We start from the raw sequence: 26,307 nt of genomic DNA, 5'->3' as shown, positions 1-26,307 counted from the left end.
CCCAATTGGGTGGCTCAATTCATTTAATATGTCTGTTTTCCAGTTTTCTGATCGATTCATGGTTTGTTGGTTCATTTGGTTCAGGAAGGCATAGAACAGGCCCCGAGTGGGCTAGAGGTGCCAAACTTTGGCAAACACTGCAGTGGACTCTCTTCTACCTGCTCTCCACGTTTGTTGCAAATTGGGTTTTGGAGGGCCAAGCAACAGTCCCCCAAAGCAGGTGCCCTCAGTAAACTGCTCTCCTAGGAGTATGTCAAGCTGGGGGGAAAAAGGGAAGCCACCCTGCAACTTCTGGTCCATTTCAACACCAGGAAGCTTGGAGGGGACTGAAACTGTAGAATGTAGATTCAGATTTGCATTAGAACATGCACAGAGTGCCAGATAGACCTGCACTCATTCTGATCATAGAATATATTGTACCTAGTCATGGAACCGGCCGTAATATATATATGGAGTTGCACTTCCCTATGGGACATAGGCCCATAGTGGTCTTGGCATTAAGCCTTTGAGAACAAAGAAAGATAATTTCTCACTAAGCACATTACCTATTACAAAGCCCTTTTTCCCTAGCTGGAGGTCATCGTGTTCCATCATGTTTTGTAAACATTTTTTGAAAAGAACTCTCTTCTCCCTACCTCCGGAGACCCCTAGCCTGAAAGAATCATCAAGCCCCCGCACAGTGGAGATTTTACTTACTGACACATTTTCTGGAACCGAGCCAAACATCTAAAACAAAGAACCTGCACAACACCCCTTGGCTATCTGCACATTCTCAGATGACCACAGAGAACCACCATAATCACAGAGTTCCGTCCAGAATGCTAAACACCAGGAAGGCAGGAATTGAGGATACAGATAAAAGAGCTTCAAAGGAATTACTTCATCCTGGGTAATCCCCTATCTCCCTGAATAGTGTTTATTTGGCCAATGAAATACCACAAAAGCCTAGAAGTGAGAACTTCATGACCAATCAACTAGACCTGGTTTGTTATCAAAATTGTATAAATATGTTATGTTTTGTAAAGGAGAGCTGAAGAAAAATGGAGGATGTTGGTACAGAGAGAGAGCTGTTTTCCTCCTGCATATCGGTATGTAATAAAAGGATCTCTGAATCAACTCACTTAGACCTCTGGCTGTTGAGTCTCTTGAACTGGGCTGGGGACTCAACTCTTGGCACTGTCGGTGTGTGCAACAAAATAGGTGGCCCATACAGGGAACAGATAGACTTCTGCTGTCTAAGGAGGTTCTACCAGGATGGAGGAGATCAACGTTCAGGGACCCAGAGGCACCAAGAGCTGAGTTCTGCTTCCCTGGAGTTCTTTGGCTCACCTCAGATCAGTGGTGGCTCCATGGATCAGCAGAAGCAGGCCAGAGCCTTGATGAGTGGATCTGGAGATTAAAGAAGAAGAGTTGGCTGACAGGTAAATTTTCTGCGGTTACAGGGAGTTGCCGTAAGTCCCTAAGGCCAGGGTTGCACTCCTCCAGGAAAGTAGTGATGGGAGGGGTGCCAGAGAAAGCCCCTAAGAAGGGACGGAAAGTCCCAGGAAAAACGGTTGAGGGACCCAGAGGAATACCCAGGAGGAGCAAGAAAGTCCCGGTGGATCCAGGAGAATAAAAAAGAGAAGGTTGGGAGCTGGGAGGGCTCTTAAACTGTTTGAATTTGTTGGTCTGTGTGCCAAATGTTTAGAACGGGATCCCGGGGCTGCAAGTTCTTCCCATTAGGAGAGATTTAGCACCCTGGTAGGCAGGACCTATTCTTCCTATCTTAATTTTGGAACTGTCTGTGGAATCTCACTTCAGACTGTGAAGCAGAGAGAGTGATATATCGAGACGTCAAGGGATGAAGCCAGAGTCCACAGAACCCTAATTGCCTTTGGCAGATAGCACAAACCCTTGATTGGCCAGGTGTTGCAAACTGAACCTCCCCTCCCCCTCTCTTGTCTCCCTTGTCTGTTTTCTGGCACTGTTGAAAAGCTGTGTGTTCTCCTGAGGGTCAGTAAAGTAATTAAATGGTTAAAGTGAATGGGAACTTGAGCTCAAGAAAGGTAAAATTGCTACACTGAGAGATTTTGTGAATTCCCTGTCTTTCTCCTGCTTCAGCCGGGTGGGGTGTGGGGGACATCATCTGGTTTTCTCAGTCAAGCAATGAAAGGTTAAGAGACTATTGTGCACATAAGCAATTGCTATGTTGATATTTGGTACATCGGGTGTAAGAAATAGCAGATTGTTTGCAAATGTCTGTCAGGGAAGGTAACTGCATTTTGAGACACCTCCTGAGAAGAAAGCGGATGGTGGTTCCGACTTTTAACTGGGATGCATTCGGAGCAATGGAAGTAAAAGTATAAGCCTAGGCACCATAGAACTTATTCCACTGGGAAGACTCATGTGCCTCTACTCCTTTCGGGCAGGAGCAATTGGCCAAAAAACAGAAATTCTCAATCGGATAACAGAGATTAAGATATAGTACAATGCGGTATGATGTTATGGGGAAAGGCCACAGGAAAATGGGGAGGGGAAAGTGTGCAGACCCCTGATGCTTAGGGAAAGTGATCAGGGTTCAGAATGCTAGACCCATTCTTGAACACTCAAGGGAAAGAACCCCCAAGGGAGGGGGAAGTCTGCTATCTAGGTGCAAATGATTTAGATTGTCAGAAACAAGCAGGGATGGGCAAGTGGGAACATCTTCACTCACTGCCCACCCCCCCTTTCAGCAGCTGCAAAGAGTCAATGCTTTTATGGGCAACCTAGCTATATGAAGACAGAAGAGAAAATGGACATTATTGAGACTGTGGGGAAATTGTTAATGCCAAATACTCATCAAGGTCTAGGAACACTGAGGGAATTTTTGACTAGTGGGTCCAGGAGTGTTTTCATCACTCCCAACTAGGCCTCAGATTCAGCAGGAGCTCACCGGAGCAGAGCTCCTGAATCTTTCTGAGGGTTCCCCCTCCTCCTCCCCACCTTGTTCATTAAATAGTAGCTGCAGCTGCATAACAATCCCTGGATGAGCTCCATGACTCTCGAGCTTACATATATATATATATATATACACACACACACTGTGGCTAATAGCCACTGATGGACCTCTGCTCCATATTTTTATCTAACCCCTCTTGAAGCTGGCTATGCTTGTAGCCGTCACCACCTCCTGTGGCAGTGAATTCCACATGTTAATCACCCTTTGGGTGAAGAAGTACTTCCTTTTACCCGTTTTAACCCGACTGCTCAGCAATTTCATTGGATGCCCACGAGTTCTTCTATTGTGAGAAAGGGAGAAAAGTACTTCTTTCTCTACTTTCTCCATCCCATGCATAATATTATAAACCTCTATCATGTCACCCCGCAGTCGACGTTTCTCCAAGCTAAAGAGCCCCAAGCATTTTAACCTTTCTTCATAGGGAAAGTGCTCCAACCCTTTAATCATCCTAGTTGCCCTTTTCTGCACTTTTTCCAATGCTATAATATCCTTTTTGAGGTGCGGTGACCACAATTGTACACAGTATTCCAAATGTGACCGCACCATCGATTTATACAGGGGCATTATGATACTGGCTGATTTGTTTTCCATTCCCTTCCTAATAATTCTCAGCATGGCATTGGCCTTTTTTATTGCAGTCACACACTGTCTTGACATTTTCAGTGAGTTATCTACCACGACCCCAAGATCTCTCTCTTGGTCAGTCTCTGCCAGTTCACATCCCATCAACTTGTGTTTGTAGCTGGGATTCTTGGCCCCAATGTGCATTACTTTGCACTTGGCCACATTCAACCTCATCTGCCACATTGACGCCCACTCACCTAGCCTTTGGAGTGCCCCATAATCCTCTCTTGTTCTCACCACCCTGAACAATTTAGTGCCATCTGCAAACTTGGCCACTTCACTGCTTTCTCCCAACTCCAAATCATTTATGAACAAGTTAAAGAGCATAGGACCCAGTACTGAGCCCTGCGGCACCCCACTACTTACTGTCCTCCACTGCGAAGACTGCCCATTTACTCACTCTCTGCTTCCTATTAATTAGCCAGTTTTTGATCCACAAGAGGACCTGTCCTTTTACTCCATGACTCTCAAGCTTACTAAGGAGCCTTTGATGAGGAACTTTATCAAAAGCTTTCTGGAAATCAAGGTAAACAACATCTATTGGGTCCCCTTTGTCCACATGCTTGTCCACCCCTCAAAGAAATGTAACAGGTTAGTGAGGCAAGATCTTCCCTTACAGAACCCATGCTGAGTCTTCCTCAATAACTTGTGTTCATCAATGTGCCTACTCATTCTGTCCTTGATAATGGTTTCTACCAACTTTCCCGGTATTGAAGTCAGACTGACTGGCCTGTAATTTCCTGGATCTCCTCTGGAACCCTTTTTAAAGATGGGGGTGACATTTGCTACCTTCCAGTCCTCAGGAACGGAGGCAGATTTCAATGAAAGATTACATATTTTTGTCAGAAGATCCACAAGTTCAACTTTGAGCTCTTTCAGAACTCTTGGATGTATGCCATCCGGACCTGGTGACTTATTAGTTTTTAATTTGTCTATCAGTTGTAAGACCTCCGCTCTTGTCACCTCAATCTGACTCAGGTCTTTTAACACCCCTTCCAAGATAAGTGGTTTTGGAGCGGGCAAACACTTCTCATCTTCCGCAGTGAAGACAGAGGCAAAAAAATGCATTCAGCTTCTTAGCCATTTCCCTATCCTCCTTCAGTAGTCCTTTTACCCCTTCGTCATCCAAGGGCCTCACTGCCTCCCTGGCTGGTTTCCTGCTTCTAATATACTTGAAGAATTTTTTATTGTTGGTCTTTATGTTTTTTGCAATATGCTCCTCATAGTCCCTTTTTGCCTGCCTGATCACAGTCTTGCATTTGATTTGCCACAGCCTGTGTTCCCTTTTATTAATCTCACTTGGACTAGTTTTCCACCGCTTAAAGGAGTCCTTCTTACCTTTTACAGCTTTCATTACTTTGTTTATTAACCATGCAGGCCTTTTCTTATACCTCTTTGTGCCTTTCCTAACTTGTGGTATATATTTTATCTGAGCTTCTAGGATTGTAGTTTTAAATAGCCTCCAAACTTCCCTAAGGGTTTTGACTGTATTTACCTTTCCTTTCAGTTTCCTCTTCACATGCCTCCTCATCTCAGAGAATTTACCCCTTTTAAAGTTAAACCTGGTTGTGCTGGTCTTTTGGGGCAACTCTCTATTTATACAAATGGTGAAATCAATAACGTTATGGTCACTGCTCTCAAGTGATGTGATTACTTTTACATCTCTCACCAAGCCTTGGGCATTACTTATGACCAAATCCAGGATCGCCCCACCCCTGGTAGGTTCTGAGACCATAGCACAGTCATTGAGAGCATCTAAAAACTCAATCTCTTTCTCTCGACCATAACACATATTGACCCAATCAATCTGCGGGTAGTTGAAATCACCTATTACGACACAGTTTTTACATTTAGGCACTATCTTTAATCCTTCCATCATTTATGCACACTAAGGCATTTAGAGACGGCTACAGAAAAAGAAAGATTCACCCAAATGAATGCAGATTTCCAGAAAACAGCAAGGAGAGATAAGGAGGCCTTCCTGAAGGGACAATGCAGAGCAACAGAGGAAAATAAGAGAATGGGAAGGACAAGAAAATTGGAGAAATCAAGGAAATACTTCGTGCAAAGATGGCCATGATAAAGGTCAAAAACGGTAGGGACCTAGCAGAATCAGACAAGATTAGGAAGAGGTGGCAAGAATACACAGAAGTATTATACAAGAAGGATCTCAATGTCCTTGACAACCATGATGGTGAAATCGCTGACCTCAAGCCAGACATTCTGGAGTGTGAAGTCAAATGGGCCTTAGAAAGCATTACTAACAACAAAGCGAGCGGAGATGATGGTATTCCAATTGAGCTATTCAAAGTCCTAAAAGACGATGTTGTTAAAGCGATGCACACATTATGTCAGCAAATTTGGAAAATGCAACAGTGGCCACAGGATTGGAAAAGTTCAGTTTATGTTCCAATCTCAAAGAAGGGTAATGGCAAGGAATGTTCAAACTATCGCACCATTGCACTCATTTTACATGCCAGTAAGGTTAATGATCCTACAAGCTAGGCTTCAGCAGTATGTAGATTGGGAACTATCAGAAGTTCAAGCTGGGTTTTGGAGAGATAGAGGAATTAGAGATCAAATTGCCAACATTCACTGGATTATGGAGAAAGCATGGAAGTACCAGAGAAACATCTATTTCTGCTTCATTGACCACCCTAAAGCCTTTGATTGTGTGGATAACAACAAACTGTGGCAAGTCCTTAAAAAGATGTGAATACCAGCCCATCACACATGTCTCCTGAGAAACCTATATAAGGGTCAAGAAGCAACGGTCAGAATGTGATATGAAGCAACTGATTGGTTTAGAATAGGAAAAGGAGTTCGTCAAGGATGTATATTATCACCCTGCTTATTTAATTTATATGCAGAGGACATCATGCGGAATGCTGGCCTGGATGAAGCAGAAGCTGGAATTAAGATTGCCAGGAAAAACATCAACAACCTCAGATATGCAGATGATACCACTCTAATGGCAGAAAGTGAGAAGGACCTAAAGAACCTCTTGTTGAGGGTGAAAGAGGAGAGCACAAAAGTAGGCTTGAAACTCAACATCAAAAAAACTAAGATCATATTCATCTGGCCTCATCACACCTTGGCAAATAAAAGGGGAAGGCATGGAAGGAGTGACAGACTTTACATTTCTGTGATCCAAGATCACTGCAGATGGTGGCTGTGGCCATGAAATTAAAAGACATCTCCTCCTTGGGAGGACAGCTATGGTGAACCTTGGCAGTATAATAAAAAGTAGAGACATCATCCTGCCAAAAAAAGTCTGTATAGTCAAAGCTATGGTATTTCCAGTAGTAATGTATGGCTGCAAGAGTTGGACCATAAGGAAGGCCGAGCGCGGAAGAATAGATGCTTTTGAGCTGTGGTGCTGGAGAAAAATCTTGAGAGTCCCTTGGACTGCAAGAAGATCAAATCACTCAGTCCTAAGGGAAATCAACCCTGACTGTTCCCTGGAAGGTCGGATGCTGAAGCTGAAGCTCAAATACTTTGGCCATCAAATGAGAAGGGAGCACTCACTGGAGAAGACCCTGATGTTCTGGGAAAGACAGAAGGCAAAAGAAGAAGGGCATGGCAAAAGATGAGATGGCTGGACAGCATTACTGATGTAACTAACACAAATTTGAGAAAACTTTGGAGAATGGTGGGAGACAGGAGGGCCTGGCGTGACTTTGTCCATTGGGTCACGAAGAGTCGGACTCGACTGTGTGACTGAACAACAACAAAACAGAAAAAGTCAGTCAAGTAAATGCAGAGGCACTTTCTCTGAAGCCAGTCTATAGAACTGGAAGGTCAAGAAAAACACATGATAGCAGATCTAGCCATAGTTTCCGGGATTGATGGATCCCCCCACCACCACCAGCAGAAAGCTTTTAGGAATTCCAAAGAGGAATAGAAAACACTAACTGTCCAGACTAGCACACCTGACATGCTTAAGGAGGAAGAGCAAGGGACAGTGGGAGGGGACTTGGGGGGAAAAACCCATCACACATGCGCATGACCACATACATGAACACAGAGGCTCCAGACACAAAACCAACCCCATGAGGTAGGCTCCCAAGCAACAAGGAAACCCACAGAGAGTGGAAATGGGTGGGGGGAGAAGACGGGGAAGAAGGGTCAAGAGCCAAAGTGCCAGCAACAATGCTTCCACTCATAGAGGTTGTAGCTTCAGTGTACCCCAAGCAATCAGTAGTGAGACCCAAGATCCCAAACCAGTGCCTGCATTGTGAAGGGAGGCACTGGAGAAAGTTTTGCCCCTATAGAAAACATGAGCAAAGCCACCGCTTTCCTTAGTCCTCTTCCTCCTCCTCCTCCTCCTCCTATGCCCCCCCCTTGGCCAGATGCTGGCTATAGTCCTGAGTCGTCAAGGCTTATCAGACATATAGCTTAGAGTAGACACAGCAGAGGCAACTTGTTTTTCCCGGCAACACAGCAACACAGAAAAGCACCCCAAATAGTGTGAAGCCTGGGGGCGGGGTGTGTGTGTGTCTGTGTATTCCTCCAGGGATGTGAAATATCTATAGATGGCTACCATTTGACACGTTTGTTTCTTCAGCACATTTGTTGCCCTACAATACTTTTGGGAAGGGACCTTTTATACAAACAACTTTGCAGTTTAGTGGAAAGGGAGTGACTTTAACTATCCCAGCGCAGGAAACCCCGGTATTACTTAGCAGCTCTGCCAGCCACAATCGACCCAGAGAGCAGGCAACGATAGGAAAAGAGAAAAGTGATAGAATTCCTGGTAAGAAGGAAGAATTTTGGTACAAAGGAACAGATGGGAAAGACTGGGAGACAGAAGCCAAAAGGGGAAAGTGGCTTCACAGTGAACATATGAACATATGAAGCTGCCTTATACTGAATCAGATCCTCGGTCCATCAAAGTCAGTATTGTCTACTCAGACTGGCAGCGGCTCTCCAGGGTCTCAAGCTGAGGATTTTCACGCCTACTTGCCTGGACCCTTTTTTTTTTTTTAGTTGGAGATGCCGGGGATTGAACCTGGGACCTTCTGCTTCCCAAGCAGATGCTCAGCCACTGAGCCACCGTCCCTGTCCAACAGTGTTCTAGGTGAAGGCAGGAAGTCTAGCAGGCATTGTTTTTCCGACCTAAATAACAATTCAGTTAGCATTGAGAAAGACCTGCAATCGGGGGAGGGACCCTAGTATCTGCGCAAAGAGAGGGATTCCCTGAAATTAGAGTCAAATCAGAAAAGGGACACTCAGTCTTCTGCTACATTTGAGAGCTGCAGATGGTTCATAGTTCAAAAGGCAGCCTTTATTAACACCGCCCCCCGTCCCCTCCTCATCCCTAACTAAAGCCCTACCACAAAGTTTTGTAGATTACTCAACACCTCTTGGAAACAGTTTGGCTCAAAGCCTGAGAGCATGGAAGGAAAAGGAAGGGGGGGGGGGTACAATGCTACGGTAGTATAAAGGTGGTTTATTTTTCTTTTGAGGCCTGAATCAAAGCTCAATTAGAGAAATAAACAATCTACAAACTGTTAAGTACTTAGGCATTCATACATTCCCAGAAACATGAAAGGCTTTTAGAGAGAAAGGAAGGTAAACAACTCATCTTAGGCCCAGATGACATTAATTTAAAAGCCTGCAACAGAGACTAAACCCTACAATACACAGAACCCATAATACAGAGAAGGAACCCTTCCCCCGACATGAGGCAGGTAACCTGTTTGTTTTAGAACTCTATGATATACAGGTAGACAGCGGGCAAATATCTACACAGACTCACCACCGCCAGTCCATGAAGAGATCCATGTAGACAGACTCCAGTACCTGAGCAAGCATGAAACATTTGGAGGGCCAAAGCGAACGAAAGAAGCCTTCCAGCAAACTGGCCTTGGCTACCACAGGAGGCTGGAGCTGGTTCCTTATTCGCAGATCCTCATTCATTCCTTATTCGTGAATTCAATCAAAAACACTGAAGAGAGTTTGAAAGCTCTGAACCCCAAAATGAGCCCTGGACCTCCATATATCATACATCCTCTTGTTCAGGGGACTCTGCCCTTCGAAAAGACATGTGCTGCCTCATGGTCCAATGAGCGGTTCTCATGCCAGCTGCTCCAAAACAAGGTGCCCCAGGACAATTAAACAGAATAATACGGGGACAGGCTGTACCACAAAACAATATTTGGACCACCCCAAGTGAAACACCTCTACACTCAGGACACTGTCCCCTGCAAGAAGACATGCAGTGCTGCCCAGTCCAAGCAATGGTTCCAATGCCACAAGCTTCCATTGTGAGTGCCACTGTAAAAGCCTATGTTGCAAAGGAGATTTGCATAAGGAACTATTTTGACTGCTTGCCCTCTGCACCTCGAAATGCACTTTGGACCACCATATGTCATACACCCCCACGTTGAGGGGGCTCTGCCCTTTGAGAGGACATGTGCTGTCTCATGGTCCAATGAGCGGTTCTTGTGCCAGTTGCTCCAGAGCAAGGTACCACCAGGACACTCAAAGAGGCAGACACTGGGGCCAGGCTGTACCCCAAAACAATGTTTGGACAACCCCTAGTGACACATCCCCACACTCGGGGCACTGTCCCCTGCAGGAAGACATGCAGTGCTGCCTAGTCCAAGCAATGGTTCCAGCGCCAAAAGCTTCTATTTGGAGTGCCACCAAGAGACAAACAGAATAACACAGGGACAGGCTGTACCACAAAACAATGTTTGGACAACCCCTAGTGACACATCCCCACACTCGGGGCACTGTCCTCTTCAAGAAGACATGCAGAGGTGCCTGGTCCAAACATTAGTTCCAGCGCCAAAAGCTGCCAATTGGGGTGCCACCTAGAAGCCTGTATTTCAAAGGAGATTTGAATAAGGAGCTATTTTGATTGCTTGCCCTCTACACCCCCAAAAGCAATATGGACCACCACATGCCATACACCCCCACGTTTGGGGGACTCTGCCCTTCGAGAAGATATGTGCTGGTTCCTGATCCAAAGAACAGTTCTCATGTCAGCTGCTCCAGAGCAAGGCACCCCAGGACACTCAAAGAGGCAGAAACTGGAGCCAGGCTGTACCCCAAAACAATGCTTGGACCATCCCAAGTGACACATCCCCATGCTCAGGGCACTGTCCCCTGCAAGAAGACATGCAGTTGTGCCTGGTCTAAATACTGGTTCCAGCACCACAAGCTTCCAATTGGGGTGCCACCTAGAAGCTGGTATTTCAAAGGAGATTTGAATAAGGAACTATTTTGATTGATTGCCCTTTACGGCCCCAGCAAATAACATGGACCATCACATGCCATACACCCCCACGTTCGGGGAACTCTGCCCTTTGAGAGGATGTGTGCTGTCTTATGGTCCAAAGAGCGGCTCTTGTGCCAGCTGCTCCAGAGCAAATTGCCCCCCCAGGACACTCACACAGGCAGACACAGGGGACAGGCTGTAGCCCAAAATAATATTTGGACCAAACCCAAGTGACACATTCCCACACTCGGGACACTGTCCCCTGCAGGAAGACATGCAGTGCTGCCTAGTCCAAGCGATGGTTCCAGCGCCACAAGCTTCTATTTGGAGTGCCACCAAGAGACAAACAGAATAACACAGGGACAGGCTGTACCACAAAACAATATTTGGACCACCCCAAGTGAAACATCTCTACACTCAGGACACTGTGCCCTGCAAGAAGACATGCAGAAGTGCCTGGTCCAAACTCTGGTTCCGGCGCCAAAAGCTTCCAATTGGGGTGCCACCTAGAAGCCTGTATTTCAAAGGAGATTTGAATAAGGAACTATCTTGATTGACTGCCCTCCACACCCCAAAAAGCAATATGGATCAGGCACCACTGCATGTCTTCTTTCAGGGGACAGTGTCCCAAACATAGGGATGTGTCGCTTGGGATGGTCCAAGCGTTGTTTTGGGGGTACAGCCTGGCTCCAGTTTCTGCACCTTTGAGTGCCCTGGAGATACCTTGCTCTGGAACAACTGGCACAAGAACCACTCATTGGACCATGAGACAGCACATGTCCTCTCAAAGGGCAGAGCCCCCTGAACGTGGGGGTGTATGGCATATGGTGGTCCAAAGTTCATTTCGGGGTGCAGAGGGCAAGCAGTCAAAACAGTTCCTTATTCAAATCTCCTTTGGAACACAGGCTTTCGGGTGGCACTCGCAATGGAAGCTTGCGGCATTGGAACCATTGTTTGGATCGGGCAGCACTGCACGTCTTCTTGCAGGGGATAGTGTCCTGAGTGTAGAGATGTGTCACTTGGGGTGGTCCAAATATTGTTTTGGGGTACACCCTGTCCCCAGTGTTATTCTGTTTAATTTTCCTGGGGGCACCTTGTTTTGGAGCGGCTGGCACAAGAACCGCTCATTGGACCACGAGGCAGCACATGTCTTCTCGAAGGGCAGAGTCCCCCGAACAAAGGGATGTATGATATATGGAGGTCCAGGCCTTATTTTGGGGTTCAGAGCTTTCAAACTCTCTTCAGTGTTTTGGTTGAATTCACAAATAAGGAATGAATAAGGATCTGCGAATAAGGAATCAACTTCAGCCTCCTGGCTACTACAGATAAGGCTCCACTCTCACATTTTTTTTCACACACTCACAGAAGGGAATAGGCAGATAACAGAATGGGGTGGAGGTGAGGGGAAACCAGACGGGATGGCACACAAACCAAAAGAAAGAAATTTCGCTGCCTCATTCCCCCCCCCCCCTCCACAAGAAAAGCCATGATTTTCATGCATTTAGAGGAGTATAGAGAAAAGCATTATTATACATTATACATAACAATAGGCATATGTTAAAGAAGGGAAAAGCTAGGCCTTGTCTAACGTTTCAATAAAGACAGCCCTATCAGGAAATTTTTCCAGCTATTTATACACTCTCCCGCCATTTTCAGCTCAGGCGGCGTAACTTTTGCTTTAAACCAGGTCCTTCAAAGAGCAAAAGGGCCGATGAGTAAACATTTATACAGATTCTAAGTATGCCTTTGGGGCGTCTCATACCTTTTGGCCACTCTGAAAGGAGAGAAACTTTCTAAATGTAAATGGGAGACCAATAACTCATGAGAAACAGATTTTTACCTGCTTTTAGAGAATGTGACACCACCAAAGTTGGCCCATGTGAAAGAACACCAGCGTCTAACAACACCTGAGGAATGAGGAACACCCTGAGCAGATACAGCAGCAAAAGAAGGAGCAGTAAAGCCAGCACCCCACCCCCTCCAAAGCAAATGGCCCTGATCCCTGCACTGGAATTGTCCGAAAGATTGACGCACACAAAGAAAGAAAGCTGCACAGAGAGATGATGCAAAGGAGAACTAAGGAGGATGGTTTACGGGACAAGAGGTAGGCGTTATCTACCATGTCCCCTCCTGAGAAAGATAATACATTACTTTCATGCATCTACACACCTCGGGGAACTAATATGGTAAAGACACTGTCACGAACATTTGTAACCACAGGGCTATATCAGGAAGCAGAAAGAGCTTGTCTAACATGCCAGTTGACAAATCCAAAGGAGTAGTAATACCAGGAGCAAGGCCACGGACAAAGAGACTTTTTGAGGTTCTATAGGTAGACTACACAGAGTTACCAAGGGCTGGAAAGTATAAATACCTAATAGTATTTGTGGATCAACTCACAGGTTGGGTAAGGGCATTCCCGTGCATAGCTCCAACTGCAAGGAATGTTACCTGCTTAAGTGACCAGGACTTTGGCCCCAGATCACAGGAAACACTTTACTTCCAGAGGTCGTTCAGAAGGTGACACAAGTACTAGAGATCAAGTGGAACATCTGAACAGGACATTAAAGAAGTTAGTCTGAAGAAGACAGAAGTTCTCCACCAGCCTGCACCCCAGGAAGATTATCACCCTCCCTGCATCACTGTGGGTGAATCAGTTCTGAAGACAGTCCAGCAGTTCAGCTACCTGGGGTGCATCATCTCCTCAGATGCCAAGATCGACAAGGAGATTGACAACAGGCTGGCAAAGGCAAACCGTGCATTTGGCCGACTGCACAAAAGAGTGTGGAGCAACAAGCATCTGAAAAAAGGCACAAAGATCAATGTTTACAAAGCGGTTGTGATGACAACCCTCATCTATGGCTCCGAATCGTGGGTTTTATACCGTCATCACCTGCGACTCCTTGAGCGCTTTCATCAGCGCTGCCTTCGCACCATCCTCAACATCCACTGGAGTGACTTTGTGACCAACACTGAAGTCCTCAAGCGGGCAGAGGTTACCAGCATCGAGGCACTGCTGTTGAAGACGCAGCTGCGCTGGGCAGGGCATATTTCTAGGATGGAAAACCACCGCCTTCCCAAGATTGCCCTGTATGGCGAACTCTCCACCGGCCATCGAAATAGAGGGGCACCAAAGAAGAGGTACAAGGACTCCTTGAAGAAATCCCTTAGCACCTGTCACATCAACCATCACCAGTGGTCTGACCTAGCCTCAGATCGCAAAGCATGGAGGCACACCATCCACCAGGCTGTCTCTTCCTTTGAGAACACACGCATAGCTGGTCTTGAGGACAAAAGGAGATTGAGGAAGAATCGCACTGCTACAGGACCAACCCTAAATCAGACTTTTCCCTGCAGCCGCTGTGGCCGGACCTGCCTGTCCCGCATTGGTCTTGTCAGCCACCAGCGAGCCTGCAGCAAACGTGGACTATTGCACCCTTCTTAAATCTTCGTTCGCGAAGCCAAGCCGAGAGAGAGAGAGAGAGAATGAAGACGAGCATGAAATGGACAAAACTGTTGTCAATTGCACTCACATGTATAATAGCAGCAGCCTGGGACAACCTAGGGTTGTCATTATTAAGATTTCATATAAGAGACCCTATCCTTTAGTGCAACCAGAAAGGAGAATCCTAACACAGAAAATAGAGATAAGATGTTAGATAGATAGATATCTGCCATGCAGTCTTTTCTTTTCGTACAGGGCATCATCTGGGGTCCAGCCATTGCCTTATGACGGTCCAGTTTACAAGTTCCAGCCAGGAGATTGGGTCCTAATGAAGAAGTGGAAGTGAGAGCCTCTAAAACCAAAGGCGCCATCCAAAGTGCCTATGATTTCAGACAGCGCAGTAAAGACGACAGCAGCTGCCAAGTAGATTCACCACACCAGAGTTAAGAGAACCAAACCTCCGGAAGACGATGAGAATCAAAGTGACAAACCAGGATGAGAAGCAGATGAGCCCTGGACTGTGGAGCCAAAGGACATCGAGGATACTGTGCCTCCACCAGCACACGAGGAGGATGAAGCAGACGAAGCAGGAAGCAAGTCTACCTGCCAAAGGAGGAGGTAGAGCCTCACTTGAGGCCTCCACCCCAGCAACAGAAGTAGCAATAGTATCGAAAGGGGGGAGGCCAACAATCAAACTGGAGCAACCGAGAGAAGTACCCCCCCCCCTCCAAAAGTAAAGTTGCAGTACATCATAGAACTGTACTAGCCAGCTCCAGGGATAGGAGTTTTTCCCCCGTTTTGGGAAGTACAAAGCCTAGCATAATAGTCTCCAAGACTTCCCATTGCCACTTTGAGTTGCCTATCGTTTCACCATAGATCAGAAATGGCACAGTGTGCATGAGTTTTTGGAAGGCAGGAAGCAGTTCTCCTACCTCTGAGGCAAGTGACTACTAAAAGGAGGCAAACTGGTAAGAACCTCCCTCACACCAGAAGAAGAGATGTGGCTACACTATCCAGCCTGTCCACTAGACTGTGCCAACGTGCAGAAGACCCAGATCTGGAAGTGTCATCCACTACAGACTGTTAACTGCCTGCAGCCACTAGCTGGATGCATCTACCAGTATTTTGCAGCCTGAGTTTGGCCAGAAGAACATTTTGGCAAGACCAGAAGGAGGTCAGTTAGGAAGAACTGATCCAGACAAAGACTCCTTGCCCACATGCCAAGTGCAAATGGTCCAGAAGACACAACATTCGCAGGACTGTGCAGTTGTGTGAGTGGCTATATCACAGAACGTGGGGAGGGTGGAAGTTGCGGGTTATATACATAGTCCTTATTGAAGGTCAGGCTGATCGGAGAAGGTTTAAAGGACCTTGGAGGGTGTGTTTGGGAGATATGAACTAAGCCAGAGCCCAGCTTGCAATCCAACTGCCTTTGACGTGTTTAATGTAAACCTTGGGATTGGGTTCTACCTTCATTTGAACAAGGAAGAGACTGGTGGAGTGAGAGGGGTTGAGTGCTATCATTGCAGGAAGCAGCTAGAAGGGACTGTTCCCTTACTAGCTATAGAAGCAGACCAGCCTGGTCTACCTGAGTTAATAAAAAATGAGAACTGTAAGAGCTAAGAGAAGGGGCGTTTTCGCACTGACCTTATGCCGGAGCGACGTCCCTCTTCACTGCGCAGCGTCTGCGTGGATTTCGCACTAATTGCTCTGCAGAACCCGGAAGAGCCGCAAAGTCCCGTGGCTTTTGCATCGCAAATGTAAACCGCCAAAAACCAGTTTACATTTGCAACGCAAAAGCTGCGGGACTTTGCAGCTCTTCCGGGTTCTGCGGAGCAATTAGTGTGAAATCCGCACAGACGCTGCACGGTGAAGAGGGACGTTGCTCTGGCGTAAGGTCAGTGCGAAAACGCCCAAGGAGAAAAACGAGGCACTCCTTCAGAGATTCAAGTTCTGCAGCAACTGTAGTTTGCCTTGCGATTCGTAGCAAATTTACATTTGCACTTGGGGAATTTGCACCTGAGAAACCAGAATGGGACATGAGAACAAACGTGTGGGGGGGGGGGGGCGGAAATAGCAAACATTCTGAATCTCACCAACTTTTATATGCACACTGGTTTAACAGGAGATGTGTTGTTTTCATCCTGTCTGTGGGGAGCCCCCACAATGCCCAGAAAGGTTAGGGACCCGTCAAAACAGATTGAAAAAAGTATTTAGCCCTGAATTCGTTTATCAATGGATGGGACCTCCCTCACAAGAACTGACAGCTAGACTTTCAATTGAGCTTTCCAAAATATTGTCAGCAGCAATTTGTTATGCTTTTATTAGGTGCAACATGACATCAAGAACGGCAATGTTCAAAACCCAGGGATTTGAAATACAATAAGACATACAGGTCAGTTTCTGCTTTGTGGACTTGTACATTCCAGGAAGGGTTTACCAAGGTCCTTGCACATTTGGCAAGCTTACCACACTACTTATTTCCTGGAAAGGAAAACAACATGCAAGTGGACAGGATTCGGAGGAGCCTAATCCTAGATAAAAGACTCAACAGGAGTAAGTTTACTCAGAGATGCAGACTACATAGACCTAGCAGGCCCATTGGCAGCAGTAAATGGAGTGGTTATAAATGGGTTAGCTTGCCTAAAAGGGATAAATGAAACATCAAAAGGCATGAGTAATCTGCTGTTAGATCTCAAAGCAACAGAGAGGGCACACTCCAAAATTGTATGGCCATAGATTTCTTGCTCTTTATAGCAAATCACGGATATGAAGAATTTGAAGGCATTTGCTGCCTGAACCAAGTGACCATTCCCTATCTTTACAAGCACTTGTGAAAAAAGTTACAAGAGTTAACGGAGAAAGTCACCATCAGTGAGAAAGTATTTGGAAACTTACTGGGAGAGTTGGGACATGGTTTCAAAGTCAGGGGGCAGATGTCAAATTTGTCCTCATGTATGCCTGCTTATGTATCTTGCTCATATACTTTGGTACATGTATTCAATGTATACCTTTGCTTAGGTCATGCTTGAAAGCTATAGTAAAGAACCTTCCCCAGAAGAAGAAAATGAAATAGACAAAGACAGTGACATGAGGTTGATAACAGTGGAGTGTAGACATCTCCCCTCCACTTGAATCAAAAGGAGGGAGCTGTAGAATGTAGATTCAAATTTGTGCTAGAACATGCACAGATAGTGCCAGATAGATCTGCACTCATTCTGATCATAGAATATATTGTACTAACCCTAGTCATAGAACCGGCCATAATATATATATGGAGTAGCACTTCCCTATGGGACATAGGCCCATAGTGGTCTTAGCATTAAGCCTTTGAGAACAAAGAAAGATAATTACTTACTAAGTACATTACCTATTACAAAGCCCTTTTTCTCTAGCTGAAGGTCATCGTGTTCCATCACGTTTTGTAAACATGATTTGAAAAGAACACTTTTCTCCCTACCTCTGGAGACCCCTAGCCTGAAAGTGTCATCAGCCCCCCACACAGTGGAGATTTTACTTATTGACACATTTTCTGGAACCAAGCCAAAAATCTAAAACAAAGAACCTGCACAACACCCTTGGCTATCTGCACGTTCTCAGATAACCACAGAGAACCACCATAATCACAGAGTTCTGTCCAGATGCTAAACACCACGAAGGCAGGAATTGAGGATACAAATAAAAGAGCTTCAAAGGAATTACTTCGTCCTGGGTAATCCCCTATCTCCCTGAATAGAGATGGTGTTTATTTGGCCAATGAAATACCACAAAAGACTAGAAGTGTGAACTTCATGACCAATCAACTAGACCTGGTTTGTTATCAAAATTAAATAAATATGCTATGTTTTGTAAAGGAGAGTTGAAGAAAAATGGAGGATGTTGGTACAGAGAGAGAGAACTCTTTCCTGCATATAGGTATGTAATAAAAGAATCTCCGAATCAACTCACTTATGCCTCTGGCTGTTGAGTCTCTTGAATTGGGCTGGGGACTCAACTCTTGGCACTGATGGTGCGTGCAACAAAACCAACTAGAAGCATCAGCTTCCACTCTCCCCAGCCCCCTTCCTTCTGGTCAATTTCCAGTGAAACTGACTAGAAACAACAGGGGGCTGGAGAAAGCAGAGCTGTGGTGCCTAGACAGTTTCACTGGAAACTGACGAGAAGCACAGTGGCCTGGGGAATCATGCCAAGCTGTCTGGAAAAACAAACCAAACATGAGCCAAATGATGTGACAGCCATGTTTTGCACCATGTTGTCTGCATTAGGGATGGGCATGAATTGAACCACAAATCATTATTTGTGCCAATTTGTGATTCATTCTGAACTGGTTCACCCTGGGGCTTTTCTTTCATTTTGTAGCCATATTATTACCTCAGGTCTCCTATGTTTATTGAATGTCTGAGAGGAGCCTGGAGATCTCCTGAAATTGCATCCAATTTCAAGACTGCAGATATCAGTCTCTGTGGAGAAAATGTCTGCTTTGAAGGCTGGAATCTATGGCCTTATACGCCACTGATGTTCCTTTTCCCAAAGTCCACCCTCTGCAGGCTCACCACTACCACCAAATCTCCAAGACCTCCATGTCAGTTTTGATTTATAGTAGAAATTGATGAGAAAAACATTTCTCATGTTGTTATATAGGAGTAATAAATTATTTCACAGTGCAATCCTAGAAATGCTTTCTTGGGAGTAAGCCGCATTTAATAGACCTGAGAAGGATTCTGAGTAGACCTGCTTAGGATTGTGCTGCCCAGCTCCTGATGATCGATCTTGAATCGGACAGCTGAGGGGCTCCCGAGTTGGGGTGCTTGATCCTAAGACCCGGGGAGGGTCCGAGGAGGTGGACGGCTTGATGGAGTGGATCAGAAGCAATGGCAGTGGCCATTTCCCGATCCCATCGTCACTGTGAACCTCGCTGTCCCGATTGCTATTTTAATGGCATCGAGGTTGAACATCATCTTTCTTTCTCTTCGGTTTTCAATTCTGAAGTCTGCCTGACTGGACTCTAACTGGAAATATCAACAGTGGATCGTAAGTTCTCTTAGAGATCTACATTTTACATATTTCTTTGGGCTGTTGGAAGTTGGGGCTCGAGAGTGGAAGTTTGGCCAGAGCATACAGAGGCGAAGCAGAGGAGGAAGGGGGGGGGCGGGAATCACCCAGCTCCCTCTTGCTCTTTGACAAGGCTTCCAAAAGACTTGCCTAACTGTGCCGATTGCTTCGGCCACAAGCAGCTTTTTAGATCACTCTTGTTCTTTTAGGAGGATTTGGTATCTTACTCACCATCAACTGATTTGAACTGAATTGAAAGGAACAGATTTCCCTCATTGAATAGTAGATGTGCAGCCTTGTTTACAGCTGACTGGGAAGGTTAATGTGGAAGGATAGCTGCCTTGGAGGTTTTGACTGTGTTTAAAGCCAGAAGGATACACATAGTTTATTATTTAAAGGCTGGAAAGTATATATCGGATAGAACTTGTTAGTCCCAACTAATTAGAAGATCTGGTGGATTAAGCTGGAGGAAGCATATCGAATAAAACTTTGTTGGTCTTAAATATGCTTATTGAAGGAAGTGACGTGGACTTTGAATTTTAAAGAGAAGTTTTGCTGGAGAGCATCAATGAGATATTTAGGGTTTCATCTACCCTCTTCCTCATTGGTGGATTTTATAATTGCTATGGGAATATATGACCTCCTTTCTCTTTTTTATTTTTTGGCTATTTTGGTGGGGGGGTTGGTTCCTGTTTAAAACAATTTATTATACTGTAATATATCTTAATGACACTTATCATTTGTTATTGAAAATTAATACATATATATTACATTTTCTCCATCCCCCCCCCCTTTTGGTGACCCCCGGCAGTGTATTTTAATTAAATTGGTAAAAAAAGGGAATCAATTTTATCTATTAAAGAATCTTCATAAAAAAGAAAACATCATAAAGCAAAAAGAGAAAAGGAAAGAAAAAACCATATGTTATAATTGTAATCTGTCTTCATAATAGTCCTTTAGTCATTATCAAGAGAATGAAAAAAATACATTCCAATAGTCTTGCTTTTTTACTATAATCTATTTAACGTTCCTTTGGAGTTTATTCATTGTCAAAAATCGTCAAATATCCTTTAACATTCCATTATTTTTCAACATATTTTTGAAATTTTCCCCACTCATTTTTAAACTTCTCTAAATCATGTTCTTTTAAGATTCTTGTAAGTTTGTCCATTTCACTCCAATGCATAACTTTTAAAGTCCATTCCCACTTTTCTGGTATTTTGTCTTGCTTCCACATCTGTGCATATAATATCTGAGCAGCTGAAAGCATATACCAAATTATCATTCTATCTTGTTTTGGAAATATTTCCATTTTTAATCCCAACAGAAAAATGTCTGGTGCCTTCTTGATATTATATCCCAAAATTTTTGAAATCTCTTGCTGAATCATTTGCCAAAATTGTTTTGCCTTTTCACAAGTCCACCACATATGGTAGACAGATCATTCTTGTTTTTTGCATTTCCAACATCTATCCAACACCTACTTTCCTTGGCAATTCTTTCATGATTCTTACACTGCTGCCATCCACCTCCAATGTATTTTCAAATTGTTTACTCAGCATCTTTCCCACCATATCTCTTGTCACAAATCTTATTACCACATCTCTTGGTAATTTGTTTTTTCTGGCATAGTCCGAATTTACCCTATAAATGTAGTCATAAGAATAACTGGTTTCATCTGGGTCTTCATCCAAGAATTCAGCAATGATTTTTATTATATATGTCCTTAAATCAGTCTCAGCAGATTCAGGCACCCCTCTCAACCGTATCTGGTTTTCCATTAGTTTACAGTCTTGTAGTAATGCTTTCTCCTGCATTTTTTGAATAGTGGAATCCACTGTGTCTATTCTTAAATCTTGGCCTTTCACCTTTTCTTCCACCTCCTAAACTTTCTTTAACGCTGCTTGAGAATCTTTTCTGAGATCTTTAATTTCCTTTTTTAATTTCTTTTTTAACTTCTTCTGTTTTGGATTCAATGTCTTTTTTTTATTTCCTTCTTACTTTCTGTTAATGACTCCTTTATTATTTTTACCAATCTTGCCTCCATAGCATCCATTGCCTCCTGCCATTTAGCCATTTTTGCTTCTTCAAGTGACCCAGCCCTCGTTCGAATCTGCTTTGCTCCTGATTTTTGCACAAACATCACTGCCTGCCCATTGCTTAAATAGGCTCCACAGTTGACCTCCCAAATTCAATTTTCAGTTACACAGTCTTGTAGATTGGACCATGCCCTTTTATATGAGCCCAAAATCACCATTCCCTGAGGCTCCTAAGCCAGATATTATTTTTTAAAGTTTTTATTTCTTCAAAATGACGTCTGCTGTTTTTCTGTCCCTTTGAAAAAGTTTTTCCTTTATTCTCCTGGACTGCACCAAAATTGATTCAAAACATATAATCCAATAGATTTCACCTTTTAATGATGATATCTGCCGGCTCCACTATTTTTTAAAGTTCCGTTTTCTTTTAATTAATTTTTAAAATTTTGACCTTCTTTTAATGGCCGCCAGTACTTCTCTATGTTTTAAAGTCCTAGAGAGGGCTGGGAGGGTTGCAATTTTCCCTTCTCTTAATGGCTTCTTCCTTCCTTTCTTGCCACAAAGTCTCGTTTTCAATGGTTAAGAAGTCTCACGTTATTTCTGTGACACCATTTCCTGTGTCATCTTCACCAAGTCAGCAGTTCTATTTTGGAGGTTGTCTGACCCGACCACAGGTATTCAAAACAAAGTTTGTTTTTCCTCTTTTAACCTTATTCCTCCAATTTCATTAGTCCCAAACTTACCCCCTCTTTTATCTTTCTTAATTTAAGATGACGTAGTTGGATTCAGACCTTTGTTTTTATTTTAAATTAGTCTTTAATGCCGCTATCCTTCTGCACACTGCTCTTTTCAAAGATAGATGTTAATCAGTTCCAAAGAAGCCTTGAGTCTTGGTGAATTTAAGTCAATGTAATGACCTCAGAAGTCCTCCGTAGACGATTGAATGCAAACCTTCTCCGGGGACTCTTCAAAGCCAAAAAGGAACCCCACTGGAATTCCTCATCAGCCAAAGTAAATCCCCTCAGAATTTAATATGCATGTCTTGACCTTCTCCCTGCCTAGAAGAAGTAGGCAGCAGGTGTTATAATCACCTTCTCTGCCCAGAACAGAGGCTCTGGTCTGCTCCTTGGCTGAGAAGCAGCTCAATCCTCCATGACCAAAGCCCAAACATATTGGAGTATAAGAGGTGATTGATCTGCACATATCTGGTTGGAATATAATTTTGGAGCTGGTTTTTTGAGATTTTTTTTTTTTTTGCTTTTCTTTTTTTACATTTGGGATTTATTTTGTCATTCTTTATCAGGTTTTCCTGTTTTTGGATCCTTTTCTTCTCTTTTTTTGCCATCTGTGACCCTGCAAGTACCTGAGTGGATTACAAAAACACTGGTTTTATTTTTATTTTATAATTGGTTTTTTTATTATTTGTTTTGGTTTTTTACCTTTGTTGGGGAGTCTTAGAAGTCTGCAGGAGGAGGTTCTGAGCTTCATGATTTGGATCACAGTTTACCAGTGGATCATTTGGTGGAGTTTATTTCAAAGCTGATTTGACTGAACTATTGGTTGGAAGACATAGCTTCGATAAAAATGATTTTACCAAGGTTGCTATTTCTTTTTCAAACTATTCCGGCTCTTCTTTTTCAAGAATTGAACAAAATGGTATCTGAATATATTTGGTGTAAGAAAAACCCTAGAATTAAGTTAAAAGCACTACAAGATGCTAAAACAAGAGCAGGTCTGGGTCTTCCTGACTGGCAATTGTACTACAAAGCTTCGGTACTGTCTTGGGTAAGAGAATGGGCGTTATTGACAGATAGAATACAACTATTGTTAGAAGGACATGATCTTACTCCGGGCTGGCATGCGTATTTGTGGTACCAAAGATTAGATGGACACTCTTTAAAACTCACTGGCTTTGGAAATCTTTGTATCATACATGGACTTGGTTAAAACTAAGAATTTTTCGGAAAATTCCAAGATTGGTGTCTCCAGTAGAATAATAATAATAATAACAACAACAACAACAACAACAACAACAACAACAACAACAACAACAACAACAACAACAACAATAATAATAATAATAATAATAATAATAATAATAATAATAATAATAATAAAAATTTATTTATACCCCGCCCTCCCCGCCAAGGCAGGCTCAGGGCGGCTTACAGAGTGTGGCAAAAGCCATATTGAACAATAAAACAGTTATACATTTCAATACCATTAAAAGTTTACCATTAAGTTTACATAATATAAAATCAATCTAAAATAATCTCATCTTATCTTATTGCAATCTCGGTTATGTTGATGTTAGTGATGGCATGGTGTTTGTTTCAGGTTCCATCTTGGAAGGCTAGCCGGAAGAGGGCGGTTTTGCACGCCCCACGGAATTGGCTAATGTCCCGTAGGGCCCGCACCTCTTCCAGCAGCTGGTTCCACCATTGGGGTGCTTTTATAGAGAAGGCCTGCTCTCTAGAAGTGTTCACACCGCCAAATCTTATAAAATCAGACCAGAATTATAAATATGAAGATTTGTTGAAAAGAGACAATCACCTGAAATCTAAAAGAAGAACTAGAGGGTATTGATATTAAACTGAGCTAGTGGTTGAGAGCACAAATAGAATCTAGATATGCCAAAGTCAAGATAATAGGCTTCAGTTTGGCTCAATATCCATTTGACAAAATCTCCAGCCATTTCCCAGCCCAGAGCCGGTAATCTTATGAAGAACATGGGGTCTTTTGCATAAGAGAAGCAAGTAGTTTCTCCCAGGATCATGATGGTTGGTTCAGGTAAATAAATGATGTGGGAGGGGGACTATGCAACCCATAAGGCGGTACTGAAATGTGTACGCATAGCAGATTTAGACTTCAAAGGAAGACAATTTTTAAAAAAGTATTTAATGATAGCCACAGTCTGATTGATTTGCTCACTATTCATATGATTGGCTGCCAATTGGCATGCAGTGATGACAGGTACGCACAGGAGGGGGAAGCTAGAACTTGCATTCCATGAGAATATCCATTTGGAAGAACTGCTGATTGCATTGTACTGTGCTGTTTGCGTATATGAAAAGTAACTCAGCAAACAAACTTGGATAGCTCACAGACCATGTGACCCCAAGATGTAAACCAAACTGAGGGTGTTCAAGATTTTTTTTTTTTTTGTAATGGTCCCTGGAATTTATAGCTCAAACTAGCCTAATCTCGTTAGAACTTGGAAGTTAATCAGGGCTGGTACTTAGATGAGGGACCACTGAGAAAGATGGGGGCTACTCTGCAGAGGATGATAATGTTAAATTACCTCTGCTCATCTCTGGCCTTGCAAACCTCATGAGTCGTGAGTCAGCTATGACTTGATGGCCCACTTTACCGCCCACCTCCATGTCAGCTTTGATTTATAGTAGAAAAAATATTTCTCATGTTGTTCTATAGGAGTAATACATTACTTCACAGTGCAATCCTAAAAATGCTTTCTTGGGAGTAAGCCCCATTTAAGAGACCTGAGAAAGATTCTGAGTAGACCTGCTTAGGATTGTGCTGCCCATATCCCAGTAAGTAAGTTTAGTCAACCTGCTTTCATCTCAGTGTTAGATAGGGTTGCTAAAAACCACTTGTTGCTGTTATCTGTCCCTCCTCCTAAACTCACCCATGCATCGTTAAAGGGCTGCAAATGGACTGAATGCTTTCTACCATGTAACTCTGTAATATGTTAAAGATTGGTTGACTGAAAATGGATCTTTAAAAGAAAGTACTTGTGGAAATGTACTTCTCTGGTAATGGCCTTCAAATGCTGTTTACTGCCTAAATGCTTAGTTTGGACATCCCAGACAGGAGGTAGGTGACAGTCTCAATGCAATATTACTTAATTCCACTTCAGCACATATCACCAAAGGATAAATAATAATGGTGAGAGAGGAATAAAAACATGCATTACAGTCTCTGACGAACTGTGTGCATAACTTAAAAAAAAAAAAAAACTTGGCCTACCTTCATATATCTAATTCACAGTGCAGGCCCTAGACATCTCCATGTCAAAGCAGTTTTATCTAACAAGCTGCCTTGTCTTACTAGCACCTTTGATGTCTTGCACACCATATATATCAATTTGAAAGAGATATTTATGCTCTCTCTTTCTGTGCACTACAATTTTAGCTAAATAACAATAGGAACATCAACGAATATTGACTATGAATTTGCGATCCTGGCTTATGGTTGTGTAGCTGCCAAAAATGTTTCTGGGTGATGCACAGAATGACACTACGTTTAGCAAATAGAGCCCTGCCTTAACCCTGCTTGCGCCTGAAGTCTGGACCCAAACCCTTGTATCCTGAACCTGTTTCCAAGCCTTGCAACTGGATCATTTGTCTTTCAACTCTATGGGACTTGGGTCTCATCTAGCATAGCTTTTATGTTCTTAGGTAAAGCTTCCTTGATCGGATACCTGGTATCTGACAAAGGGAACAACTCACAAAAGCTCACGCCTTGAAAATGCTCTAACAGTGCAATCCTAAGGAGGGGGGGCAGAAGTGATTTGTCGGCGGAAATGCCAGTTGTGTCAATGTAACTCCCTCCCCGCTAGTGGAAATAGGAGTTGCTCCCTTCTCTGGGCGCCTCAGCATACACCCGCCTATGGCTGCCAACAGACCGGCGCCACACCCAGTCAGGGAGGAACAGGGGCATATGCTGCTACCCCGGCGTAAAAGGGAGTGACCCCGGGGTGTGGCCAATGTTAGTCAGCTCCCTAACACCTTCCAGCCCAGGAATGCCCCCCACGAGAGGCATAAAGTTACGACAACAAAAATGCTGGCATGTCCCATAGTCACTTGTTGAAACAGAAAACAAAGTCCACCACCACCGCATGAGCTTGGAAACCCATTAGGGAGCCGTGTAATTGCTTAACCAATCCCCTACCGCCCCAGGCTGGGCAAGCCCCCTCCCCAGCACC

Source organism: Heteronotia binoei, chromosome 8 (assembly GCF_032191835.1).
Source record: "Heteronotia binoei isolate CCM8104 ecotype False Entrance Well chromosome 8, APGP_CSIRO_Hbin_v1, whole genome shotgun sequence".
Taxonomy (NCBI): domain Eukaryota; kingdom Metazoa; phylum Chordata; class Lepidosauria; order Squamata; family Gekkonidae; genus Heteronotia; species Heteronotia binoei.
Note: the sequence above shows the minus strand (reverse complement) of the source record.